This window comes from Rhagoletis zephyria, unplaced genomic scaffold (assembly GCF_001687245.7).
Source record: "Rhagoletis zephyria isolate East Lansing unplaced genomic scaffold, Rhagoletis_zephyria_1.1 Rzeph_scaffold_00989, whole genome shotgun sequence".
Classification (NCBI taxonomy): Eukaryota; Metazoa; Arthropoda; class Insecta; order Diptera; family Tephritidae; genus Rhagoletis; species Rhagoletis zephyria.
Genome location: NW_016158073.1, coordinates 73880 through 87032, shown reverse-complemented (window position 1 = coordinate 87032; position 13153 = coordinate 73880). Strand labels below are relative to the sequence as shown.

Sequence of the window (13153 nt, the reverse complement as noted above, 5' to 3'; positions counted from 1 at the left end):
CAAGCCAAAGCGCAAAAGATAGAGTTTCAGAACAAGCTCGACAACAACAAAGAGTATGGTTCGAGGTGCATACATACGGCCCACTTGTTTTGCCAAGATGCCTTAACTCTAAATTAATTGAATGATGTTTGCCCACTACCATCTCCAAAAGCAGGCGGTTGCTAGATTTTGCTGCTAGCTTACTTGCTGTCTTCATTAGGGTTCAGTCTTCGCAGATGATTTACCAGTTTCATCGAAATCGAAACGCTCATCGCAGAGAAATTTTTGTGTGTTAGCATTTAATCTCATAAGATTTCTTTTCAAAAAGTGCTTATCAGTACATTCATCATGAGGAAAAGTACTGTATTCATGTATTCAGCTTACTCCCACATTATTTTGAGCATATACATACATATATAGGGTGTCCTAGACCACCCCCCCACCACCACTAAAATGTAGGGAAATGTTTTTTGTTAAAAAAACGCAACCATTTGACCTACCAAAAAGAGGATGCTCTTTCTGTTGACGGTATAACCGACTTCCGGTTTCGACCGGGTAGATCAGGTACGCAAAATATTAGAAAAGACGGAAGGGGATGGACAATAGCCATCTATCTGTTAATTTCAAAGCCGCTTTCGACTGCACGAAAAACAATTGCCTGTACACTGAGGGAAATAATGCATAGTAAAAATGAATACTTTCTATTTGAATATCGTTTAAAAATGTTCGTATTTAAAATCAGTATTTTCATACCAAAATTTAGCACGCTCGTATTTTAATGCCCACATCTGCATATATGTTTGTAAGTGTACATACCCTGCAGGAAATGTATCTAACTATAAGTTGATTAGGAAGGAACTAAAGGTCATTATTATCTGGATATTTTCTTTGACGAAAGCTAACTATATTTCTATGGCGATGGCCGCGAAATAGTCAAGGGTGGTTACCTCTGCATTTGATGTCAACTAACTTGTTATATACTGACAATTCCTGATGATATTAATAGTTCCTTCCTAATCGACTTCCCGTAGGGTGGGCGCCCAAATATGCTTGCCACAATATTTTTTTTTCCAGAGGTTCAGGGTCCGAATTCCATTGCAGGCAACATGTAAATTAAATATATATATATATATTTTTTTTTAATCTTGATTATTCACTTCACGGATGCTTTTTCAAAACGAACGCTGCATTTTAATATACGCGTAGTTGCTTGAATATTTATCACTATAACGTACTTTCGTTGACGCTTATAGTAAGCTCAACTATGTTTCTGATTTGATTTTACTATTTTTATCCGTCAGTGTACGCTGCGATTTGTGGGTTTTGAAACCCACACAACTTATACGTATGTGAAAAATTACGTTGAGCAACGTAAGAATTGGGAAAGACCTCTCCGGCTCATTTGCTACGAAATGGGGTTTCATTTTCTACCAGGCCAAATACAGAGAAAGAGTGAGGTCAGTTCAAACGGAAATATGTAACACCACCCAGAAGTAATGTGAAAAGTGATGCCAGGGTGGGCGAGTATTCGTGACCGGAGAAGTATTTTTATCTCCGGACATACGACTGCTGTAAAACGGCAGCTTTGATGATGTATTTACCATTTCAAAGATTTAATTATTATTATTTTTTATTTACTAATACATATACAAAGTATCTTTAATGGATTTTTCATCGTAATATTTTATGCTTGTTTTAAAGTTTTTACTCCAGACTATTCGTTTTCGTAACCAATAGCTTAACAAGAAAAATTGCATTTGAATTACGCTCGGAAACTTATTTAACCATTTTTCTTTTCCTTCTTAATATGTACACAGAATATTGTCAAACAAGTCTGGCGACTTGAACGTAGCACGTGCCTGCAACTAGTGCACCGCCGGCGTACAAGCATTCAATGCAATTTGCTTTGCCCAATCAGTGTCATTGCTGCCAATTGAAATCAGGTTAACAGGCAAAAACTTTTTAAGGAAATTCTTCGACGCTTGCAGAATAGTAGTTGGCCGGGAGGTTACTAGTGTCAGTAGACATACATACTAATGTATGTATGTATGTAATTGACTAAATTCTTGGAGAGAAAAATATAGGTACTGGAATAATGGCAAGTGTGCAAATGTTCGAATAGAGAAATTGGTTGGGTAGAATATTGCTGTCCCACGTTGACAATGGCGTAACTTCCAAATGAGATAATTGTAAGCACAGTATACAGTAAACCAGCCATTGACAATATGCTTATTTGAAAATTAATACATGAAATTAACCCAGCGGACCAAATGCTCGCAAATGATAACGCATGCGATTGAAAGGCGAGATTTAATCCGGCAAAACTCTCGCAAATGAATCGGGAAACGATAGCAACATGATTAATAGGTCGTTCAGTTTGTGGCAGTGAAACTTTCATTTACGATAATTGCAAGAAATAACGTTAGTGAGCATTTGGCGATATATTTTGCGAGGTTGTTTTGATATTTCTAGCGACAAGGATAAAATACTAAATGTGATACGTTATCGATTCAAAATAGAATATAAAAAAAATATTTTTTCCGAGTAGGCATTAATATCAAATAAGTATCGCAAAAGATATCGCAAACGGTTCGCAAGAAATAAGGGTTGAAAGACTTTTATTTGTTTCATTCCCATTTTATTCCCCAATAATAAATATTTTTTTTTATTTTTTAATGTTTTTACAACGCTTTTATCAACTTGCAATGTTGTGGCTCCAGAAACTTTCAATGTTGTGTGTCCGACACCACAAAACCTTTGCTTTGCAAAGTTCCTATAAAAAAGTGTAGTGAATAGGGCGAGGTAGATGACATCTAGATGTCGCCCTATGTACTACGTTTGCTACAGCGGAAATAGACGACACGCCATTTCTTTAAATAAAATTAATTGGTGCTCGTTTGTATGTACATACATATGTAAATGCATGTGTGTGCACCTTTCTATTAATATCGTTGAATTATTTTAATATCTATTGCAAAATTTTATTCAGACAGGACTAAAAAGTAGAAAATAAATAATATAAAAAAAACTTTTTAATATACAACGCTTTTATAAATGGACTAAAAAGTAGAAAATAATACTTCTCAGTCCCATAGAATTTGTTTTGATAACTTTTGATTTTGAAATTTTAGCAAAAGTCATTATAAACAATCTATGAAATTGAAAATGAAAAGCGTGGGGCGCATGTAATACACTTGAATTGATATGAAAAGTAATATATGTATGTATGTATGTGGGTATATGAATAACGACCGCTTAAAATCGATTTCAAAGTTCTACTTTCGCTGTAGAAATTTTAGGTCTACGTTATGTAGTTTGACTATTGTCAATTAAATCGAATGCTTTGTATTGCATGCGCTCCACGTTTTTCATTTTCAATTTCATAGATTGTTTATAATGACTTTTGCTAAAATTTCAAAATCAAAAGTTATCAAAACAAATTCTATGGGACTGAGAAATATTATTTTCTACTTTTTAGTCCATTTATAAAAGCGTTGTATATTAAAAAGTTTTTTTTTATATTATTTATTTATTGTTTATATATATTGTTTAAACTAAAATTCGGACATAGAAGAAATTAAAAACTGAATTTCCGCTGGGTATTTACATTTTTTGTTTTGCCTATATGGATTACTGTATACTGTGATTGTAAGAAAAACTCAAAAAATAAATGTAAGGCAGCTGTTGCAATGAATTGATACAAATCTATGCAATTTACAAGAATATTTTTATGATCATTGTACTGTTTTGATGAGTTCATTCTTTAATCTGTGCTAGCAGACCGTTAGAGGTAATATGTACACAGCCTGAGCAAAATTTACCACGAAAATTGCTGTCTCATTCCCTTCCAACTGGTCGACCAAGCAATTTCTAGGATTGTCCCTGTGCAGAATGGCTCATATAAGGTTTATATACCTTTTGCATTCTATGGCTACTTTGGATGTTATTCTGTTGGATTTGAGAGAGGTGAGAATATATAAAGGTCGGTTGCTCTGGGAGGGCGGACGCTGCAAGTAGCCGAACGGCCCCCATTATAGCGTTTAGCTCTGCCTGCAAAACGCCACGGTGGTCCGGTAAGCGACAACTGGGGTTAAGTTCGAGTTCCTGCTGCTTACTTTTTCGTTTAGCTTGGACCCACTTGTACAGATAGCCGTCGACACTGAGTCTAGGTCTGTGGCACCTTCATATGTGTTCGTCTTTGGGTTTCTTATGGCGAATTTGTTGTCTAAACAGAGTAGTGGGATAGTATAATCTAGTTTTCGTAGATCATTCGCAAAGGTTCCAGGGCATTTGTACTCCTTCCCTCTTGGCTCTTGGCAGATACTTGTTTAATGCCGGCCACCAGACGGCGAGCCGTCGAAAAGAATGGGTTTTATCACAGCTGTGTTTATCCATTGTATCACATAAATATATGCCGCTTTATTCACCATTTTTTACTATAGCTGTCTTAAAGGCGTAGAGGCGGTAATGGCTTTCCTGGAGTGGTCTTCGATGTTTCGTTTCCAGTCGAGTTTCCTGTCTAGAATAACTAAAAGGTACTTCACCTATATAGGCTGAGAGAGTGAGTTCTATCCCGTTTATGGATAGTGGTTTGAACGAAGGGATTTTATATTTCCTCGTGAATAGCCGTCCCGATATTGGTAAGATTGATGCTGAGCCCAAATTTCTTCGACTACATATTCACAAGACTAAGGACTGTTTGTAATATTTCACTGCGGATCTGCAGATGTTGACCCATTGCTACGATTGCTATGTGATCAGCACACGCTATGATTTAACTACTAGTGACCGTCGAGCTTAAAAGTAGGGAGTTAACGGTTAGATTTCATAGTACGGGAGAGAACGCCGCCTTGGGGAGTGCCTTTGGTCACATGTTTAGTTATATATCCATCCGCCAGTTCAGAAAGAATACTTCTCTTTTCGAGAATGAGCTTAACAAAATTCCTCACTTCCCTTTACACTCACATCGTAAGAAGAGACTAAAAGTAGATTCGGGATGGCCATTATTGAAAGCTCACTCGATATCAAGCAAAACTCCTTGATGGCCTATCGTTTTCCAATCATTGTTACGATTTTATGAACCATATTATTTGAACTAAAATTTTGATGTGTTTATAACTCATCTCTCATCTTAGATTTCTTTATTCACATCTTTTCATAGTTACCGTTTTAAGTCTATGTTTAAAGAAAATGCTTGTTGTGCTTTGAATTTCTGTTCACGAATTCTTTCATTCTCAATATTTTTCAAATTTACTCGTATATACATATGTAGATACATACACAGCACATGTCCACTTCCAGTACTGTAGGTATCTCAATGCCACTGCCAAAGGGTTAATGGTGTCAATGTTAGTTACATCAAAAAGGTGGCGCCGCATTCCAAACACAGGCCAGCAATTCGAAAACATCGACAAATTCACATACATATCTATGTACGTATGTATGTATTCGCATGCCTGTTGTCGAATTCAATTTTCTAATCGAATGCTCGAAGCAGGAGAAGGCCAGAATATGTGGCAACTTCTTGAACCTTGCGTGTCTTGATTTATGCATTACATACATACGAACATGGGTAGTAGATACCCTATGTATGTAGTTATTTACATTAAGATGCCTTGTTCAAGTCAATGACCGATATATATATATATATATAGGCTGCCTCACTTGCTGCACACTGTCTCAGACAAAATTCAATGACATGAGCCTCAGCTTAAAAGACTAAGTTACTATAGACCCCCCGATACTATGGTCGGACTTCGAGGCATCGGAATACCGGATGTGACTATCTTACTGGGGTTTTGGTTGTTTATTGTCCAAGTTGGTTCTCTGTGTGGAAAATACTTCTAAGTTGTTTGTGAACTACGGCAGTCCCAGATCCACGAGGCTATTTGGTAGTCCTTCATCTTATTCAATAACTCGGAGAGTGGATGGTGGTACTTCTTAGCTTCGTATGCTCTGCATTTTTTGCTGAGATGAGTCCTGCTATAATGAGTATAGCTCCTTTCTTGATTATAATGTGCTTTCGCTCCCGGCAGGTCTAAGAGGAGGACCTGGCGTTTGAACAACTTTAGGTAAGAACTTATCATTAAACATAACTCATCTTTTCTCCTTGAATAAATGTTTTCAGTAGTTTGTCTTTTTTTCTACTCGACGTATGAAAGTCCCTACTTATGGACTTATGGAACTCATCATGCCCGTGTTGGTATAGGGCGCAGATCCACTCGACAGAAACATTTTTCTGAAGATTTTAGGGCCTTTTCAGGTTTTGGGGACGAATGCCGCAGAGTCCGAATTTTTAACTCTGTCTGTGGCCATTTTACATACATTGATTACATGAAAAATTAATATCCAAGCAGTGTGAACTAGTTAACCTAAAAACATCAATCAGCAAAGTTTAATTTTTTTTAATGGTTTTTTTTTAGTTTTTCCTTGAGCTATCACTTAAGAAATTGAAGATGAAAGTAATGTCGAAAAGCGTTAGAACTACTTTAGTGAATTGCTTGACAAACAATGGCACATCAACAATATCAAGATTAAGTGCGAAGATAAAGAGGAAATTCAGAAAAAAAAACGGAAAAGGAAAATAAGAATACAAAATTTGCTTGTAACTGATTTATATGATGATTTAGGAGTATAAAAAGATGTGGTAGATTATACTTTGATGCTTTGATTATTTTATGCTTTGATTATTTGAATATACATATATTGTAAAACAAAAAATATAAAATAAAATCCCACGACAAGCAGCAGCAGCAATTGAAGCTGTTTAAAGCGTAGCAAAATGCCATACAGAATCAAAGAGGATAAGCGAAATCAGATGGGCCACATTGATCAATAGACAAAACCGCAACAATATAAAAAACAAAATTATAAAAATAGTAGACTAGAGAAATGTTGTAACAATAGCCACAAACGATAGACAACGCGTCACAAAACTGGCGAAGAAAAGCTAAACACAACAAAAAGTTTAAAATGATGACCACGATGAAGCATTCTGATGTGAAAAAATGTAAGTGAAAATAAAGATGTTATTTACATAAATAGGTATTCTAGGTATGCATGTACATATGTATGTCAATCTATGTATTTCGGAAACGACAACCTACCCCATGTAAGAAAGAAGAGGACTAATCCTCATGCAAGCAGATAGTAGATTATAGCTTGAAGATTAAACGGCTTAACAAAGTAGGGGTTGGTTGGCGAATTATAAGCTCATATTCGTAACATTGGTTCGATAGTTTTTCGAACCTTTAGCGATTTTTAGTCACTTTTTCTTATTTTATAGAGGAAGACTTCGCTCGCATACTTAGAACCTTGTTCTTATTAAAGTTGATTTTCAGAACTGCCGCCTTAGCTCCTTTGGTGCTCATTTACGAGAGATCTGAAAGACGATGTGCCAAAAGTCATCGTCATCGAAGTCAATGTTATGCAGTGAACTGAATATGGACCACCGAAGCAGGCAGTCGGGGAGTGACCTCATGGCAGCATCCAATACATCCCCAATCTCCAAAAGGAAAAGAAGAAGTCAGAGTATGTCACAGTTGCTGTTCCGGTGGCTATAAGTTTAGTCGAGGGGTCAGTACGCCAACTTCAACCTGTAACGTAGCTCCCCTACGCTACACTGACAGACATACGTACATGCATACATAAAACCCACAAGTACATACATACGTACATACATATCCACATCCAGCCCAAGAATGATAGAATACGTTTTAGTATATTCCCAATAACTTTTGACAGTTCTCAAAGCGAAGCAAGAAGCAAAGCAAGCCTGCATTGGGCCAGTACCTTGTTTTTTTGCGTCACCCGAAATTGACTTCCATGCGTTTGCATTTGATTTCATTGAGCGAAATGTCAAATCAAAATGTCACGCAGAACAAAAATTGGAAATTGAGTTAGCTTCATACGCACGCCGTTCAATTTCGGTTGATCTCATACAAGTTGCATGTGCATGAGAAATTTTTGACAATAAATTGGCGGCGTGCGTGAATATTAGGTTAGCCTGTTAAGCCGTGTTACCTCGAGCGCCCCTGGCTCTGCACATGGGGAATACAGACTGACCAAGCTGCCGTAGGTAGGCACGGAGCGCATCGGGACGGATTAGGCCGTGTAACCTCGAGCGCCCCTGGCTCTGCCTGCGGGACAGGTTGGTGGTTTGTGAGAACATATGGACGACCAGCTTCCGTAGCTTCCGTAGGTGACTTCCGTGACCGTTTCGGACCGCCAATATTAAGTGCCGCCCTGGGCCAAGACTACAACGAGGAACCGCCACCGACTGTCATTAAAGAGGACCGCTAGCCCAATCATCACCATCCAGGGCCGTCATCATTATCACCGCTTCTTAAGGCCGAGTGGCCATCTTCCTCATCATCGGGCCGCCACTAAGCATCGCTGCCGCCCCAGGCCGAAAGCAACACCAAGAGCCGCCACCTTTCAGGGCCGCTAGCAACATCATCGCCATCCAGGGCCGTTGTCACCGTCGTCCTTCATTAGGGCCGGACTGCCGCCTTCCTCACCATTGGGCCGCCAATATCATTGCCGCCCCCTAGGCCAAACCGCTACCGAGGACCGCTACTTGCCGTCTGCCGCCAACATCATCGCCATCCAGGGCCGCTGTCACCACCGTTACTCATCAGAGGCCCGTTGTTATAACTAGGGCCGCCAATACTGCTCTCACTACGGGAGGTCGCTACCGCCCTCACCACTATTTGGGCCACCGTCAACATCACCGCAGGGCCGTCACTACTAAAGGGACTGCTACTGCCGTCACGATCAGCATCGTCGCTCTCATTGGCTGCAGTACCCGTGCTGTGGGCATTTACCATCATCACGCTCGCTACCGCTCTCACTGTCATTAATCACCGAACCATCACCGCNGGCATTTACCATCATCACGCTCGCTACCGCTCTCACTGTCATTAATCACCGAACCATCGCCACCGTCAGTAGTCACTAGACAGTCTCCGCTCTCTGAGCCACGACGCCGACCGCCGACCAGTTGGTCGCTCTCTCTCTCCCCTCTCTTCGTGGACGTCAGCGTACCGGCAGCCTGGCCGAACGGCCGCGTGTGTGTGTGGTTGTGTTCGCTATATTTAACTACTGTGTTTATTTTATTCAGTGGCGGTTAGTGGGACCTCCACTCAACCCTGGAGCGGCTGAGCTACCTCAGCCTTCTATAAAACCCACCTCATAAACCCCTATCCTGGTAATGGAGCAACTATCTAAAGCATCCAGGTACCCTACTGGGAGCTCCAAATATGATGAGAACTTCAGTCGTTGGCCCATAGCGAGCTCAAAGCCTCAGCAAGCATCGAGTGACCCAGAAAGTTATCCAGGTCCGCCGAATCTGCCATGGGGGTTAAGAGAAAACTGTCACCTTCATCACCGTTGGGAGCCTTTTTTATTATTATTAAATCAGAAACTTAGCAAAAAAGTGGTTTCAACAAAAAATACAGAAATATAGGTATCAAATGAAAGAAGTATTTTAGATTACTCTACAGTTGCACAAAAATACATACTCCCATAGACCTTAATCAGAAGTAATAACGATAGAGGATTGAATGTTGGGTTGGTTGGTTGGTATTACCGCGTATAACCATTCACATAATATATTTTTGTTAAGGGATTTTAATGAAAAATTTCAAGAATATTGAAGGGTAAGTAATTTAAGGGAACTTTTTTGAGGTTTTTTACCAAGCGCTGCAAACGGGTTTGAAAACCACTCAAGAAAATGGTTCGGTTCGGTTCAAAATCCACTAAAGCATTTTGCAAGTTTTGTAATACACAACTTTGCCTTAAAATGCAACCTACTGCAAATGAGGGTTTCGACATTAAGCCAAAATCTTAAGTGACAATTCAAAATTCTGGGTGTGTTGTTTTTGTCTACTCTACTAGAATTACGACTTGTCCAAACCTTAACGAAGTTTATGATAAGTTAATTTTAAATATTTTTTTTTTGTTGAGGGGTTACGCATTCTTATTTCTTGAGTTATTGGGCTTTGAAATTGAGGTAGTGTGGAATCTTCATTGATTATTGAGCTAAATTGTCATAATCGTTCACTTCAACTTCAAAATCACTTCACTTCAACTTCAAAGCCAAATATCTCAAGAAATATCGATATTAGCGATTTGGTGTTCTAGAACAGGGTGTCCAGATTGTTTAAATAAAAAGCGGAATTTCTGAAAAATTTTTTTTTTTTAAATAAAATTAGATCTTATTATCATATCGTTTTTAAACCCAAAAACGAATATAATTCCTTCAGAAAGTAATAATAAATAACACAAATCACGTATATAATAGTGATGTACAAAAAATTTTCTTTAAAAATACGCATACTTTTTAAAAATATTCGTTTCAACACATTTTACAATAGGACAATTGCAATTATTAAATTTATTATAACTCATATTAATTGATTAATCGCACAATCCGCTTTTAAGAGCTCGGCGCTAAAAATTAAATAAAACCTATAATAAGGCGAGATCAGCTATTTCCACAATTTTTTTGAAAATAACCTGTAGTGTCTGAATTATTTACATTTCTGTTGTTGTCATATATTGAGCTATTCAACCTTGATAACGTACTGTTTGATATTGCAAACGTTTTGCGGCAGAAACTATTAGGCTTCATATAACACTTTATTCGAACTATTGAATTAAGGCTTTCCAACCTCATCCTATTTCGAATCATAGCTTTTGTTGAATTCATTACGGAAAAAACGCGTTCAACAAAAGCATGTGAGTGCGGCAAGGATAATTATATGAATTTACTTACATATATTTCCAAAAATTTTATTGCCTGTTGCGGTTTTCACTCCGTAAGCAATTATCCAAAATTCTTCGGAGGCGGATGGAATGGTTCTGTGAAAAGTTATTCCATGGGGAAGTTAAAAGAATTAAATATTCAGTTTCCGCTGCTTTTCTTTTCTTCAAAGTCAAATAGTGAATTGGCTGGTCCCTGAAACTCGCCCTCTTGTGATTCACACACTTTTCTCGTGACAAAATCAAAGCTTTTTTTAAAGTATTTAACTGACTAGGTAATCGTTTCAAAAGTTCTTCGATTAGGGTGATTAAATATTTTTGACAGACTTTTAATATGCTTCTTAAGTCAAGTTTATCACGCAGTTCATTAGCCTCGTCTGAAAAATTATCGTGGAAAACTAAGTTTTGTATATTTCCATAATTGGAAAATAATTTATTGGAAGCGAAAAAATCGCCAATGGCGATTTCCTAAATTTTTACGCGCAATTATCGAAACATATCGCCAAATTGGCGCGAAATCGCCAAATCTGGACACTCTGTTTTAGAAATTCTTTGTAGAAAATTGAATGACCTAAAACTTTGTGATTCGCAATTTTTCTGTACCTCTTGTTATTTACGAGATAGGGGCAAACAAATGGGAATTTCATGAAAATATTGGGTTGAGTGACCCGTACTAACTTGCTGGTGGGAGTTAGAGTTGCGCCGCAAACGATACTCTTGTAGAACGATCAATTGTGAAGAAAATCCATCATTGACCATGATTATAGCATAAAATGCCTCTGAGCTATAGAATTTTGAAGAAAACGATCAAAGTTTACGTGTATTTTATATGGGAAATCCTTGCACGCCTTGGGCGAGTATTTAATGTGCAAATTTTCAAGGAGTTTTTTAGGTGTTTTTCGAGGTAGGAGTGAAAAAAACAATATTCGCAAAAAAAGCACCCTAATATACATACATACATGCATACATATAAAAAACGCATATTTGGTATATTTGATCGGTAGTTACACGCGTTTATCGATTGTTCATGTCTGACAAAAATGTTTTAATTTTGTAACACGGTGTTATTAGAACATATTCAAGCTGTAACAGCGATGCCAACTTGCCGTTTGCGGCGAATTTAGACAATTTGATAAAAAGTTAAAAATTTGGATGAACTTTTTTTTTTAATTTTGTCGAATTTTGCCAAAAGTTTGACTCATATGGCGTATGTTGTACAATAAGATATAATTTTATAAAAAATTAGTGAGTAGATTTAAAATTTAGATATTGTATGAACATTCGTAAATAAATTAAAAATTTTAGTTTTTTAATGAAATCATGCTAGTGCGGGGAATTGCACCGAAAATCGGGAATTTCGCGGTGGTCAACGGTGAGAGAGATAAAAAAAAAGTAAGTGAGCCTGGGCCACACTAGAGAAGTGAAACTTACGTTACCTATCTATTTTGTCGCATAACCAATGTATACATACACACATCTGCTTTTGCTTAAGGTTATATTTTTCTCTTTTTCTATCTAGATCCCTATCTCTACCCCTGTTCGTTTTACTAACATTCATGTTATTCTGTTTTTCCATTATATTAATTTTTATCTTTATACTCTATCGATAAATAAATCGATAATAACGTCCAACAAAATATCGATAACAAAACCGATAGATAGATAACAAATCGATAACAAAATCGATGACAAATTCGATATAAATTTCAACAGCGAGAACGATAATATCATTCGTAACAAAATCGATTAGAAAATCGATAACAAAATCGACAAATATCGATAACAAAATTGATAAATATCGATAACAAAATCGATAAATATCGATGACAAAATCGATAAATATTGATAGCAGAATCGATAAATGTCGATAACAAAATCGATAAATATTGATAACAAAATTGAAAAATATCGATAACAAAATTGATGAATATCGACAACCAAATCGATAAATATCGATAACAAAGTCGATGAATATCGATAACAAAGTCGATAAATATCGATAACATAATCGATAAATATCGACAACAAATTCGCTAAGTATCGATAAATAAATAATAGAAATAAATCGATAGAAAAAATACAAAATAATTAAAAATATCGATTACAAAATCGATAAAAATATCGATAACAAAATCGATAAAAATATCGATATCAAAACCGAAAAAAATATGGATAATTTTAACGATAAGTCTCGAGAATCCTGCAAATTTTTAAAATCCCAAAATAGTTCCCAGATTTAGTCTCTGTGTCTCTCTATATATCTTTTCCTCTTCAATTACCTTTATTTTAATCTTTCCTCCCCTATCTTCGTCTTTACTTTTATCGGTATGCTTATCCTCATCCTCATCCTCATCTTTGTTTTTGCTTTTATGTTTATCATTATCTTCACCTACATATTCCACCTTATATA

The 13153-nt window shown here is 37.0% G+C and overlaps 1 long non-coding RNA gene across 1 annotated transcript in view; it reads left to right on the top strand.

Moving 5' to 3' along the window:
- The window catches only part of LOC108362322 (uncharacterized), a 71110-nt gene that overhangs the window by 43981 nt on the left and 13976 nt on the right, over positions 1–13153 (top strand). The gene's annotated exons all lie outside the window — the stretch shown is intronic.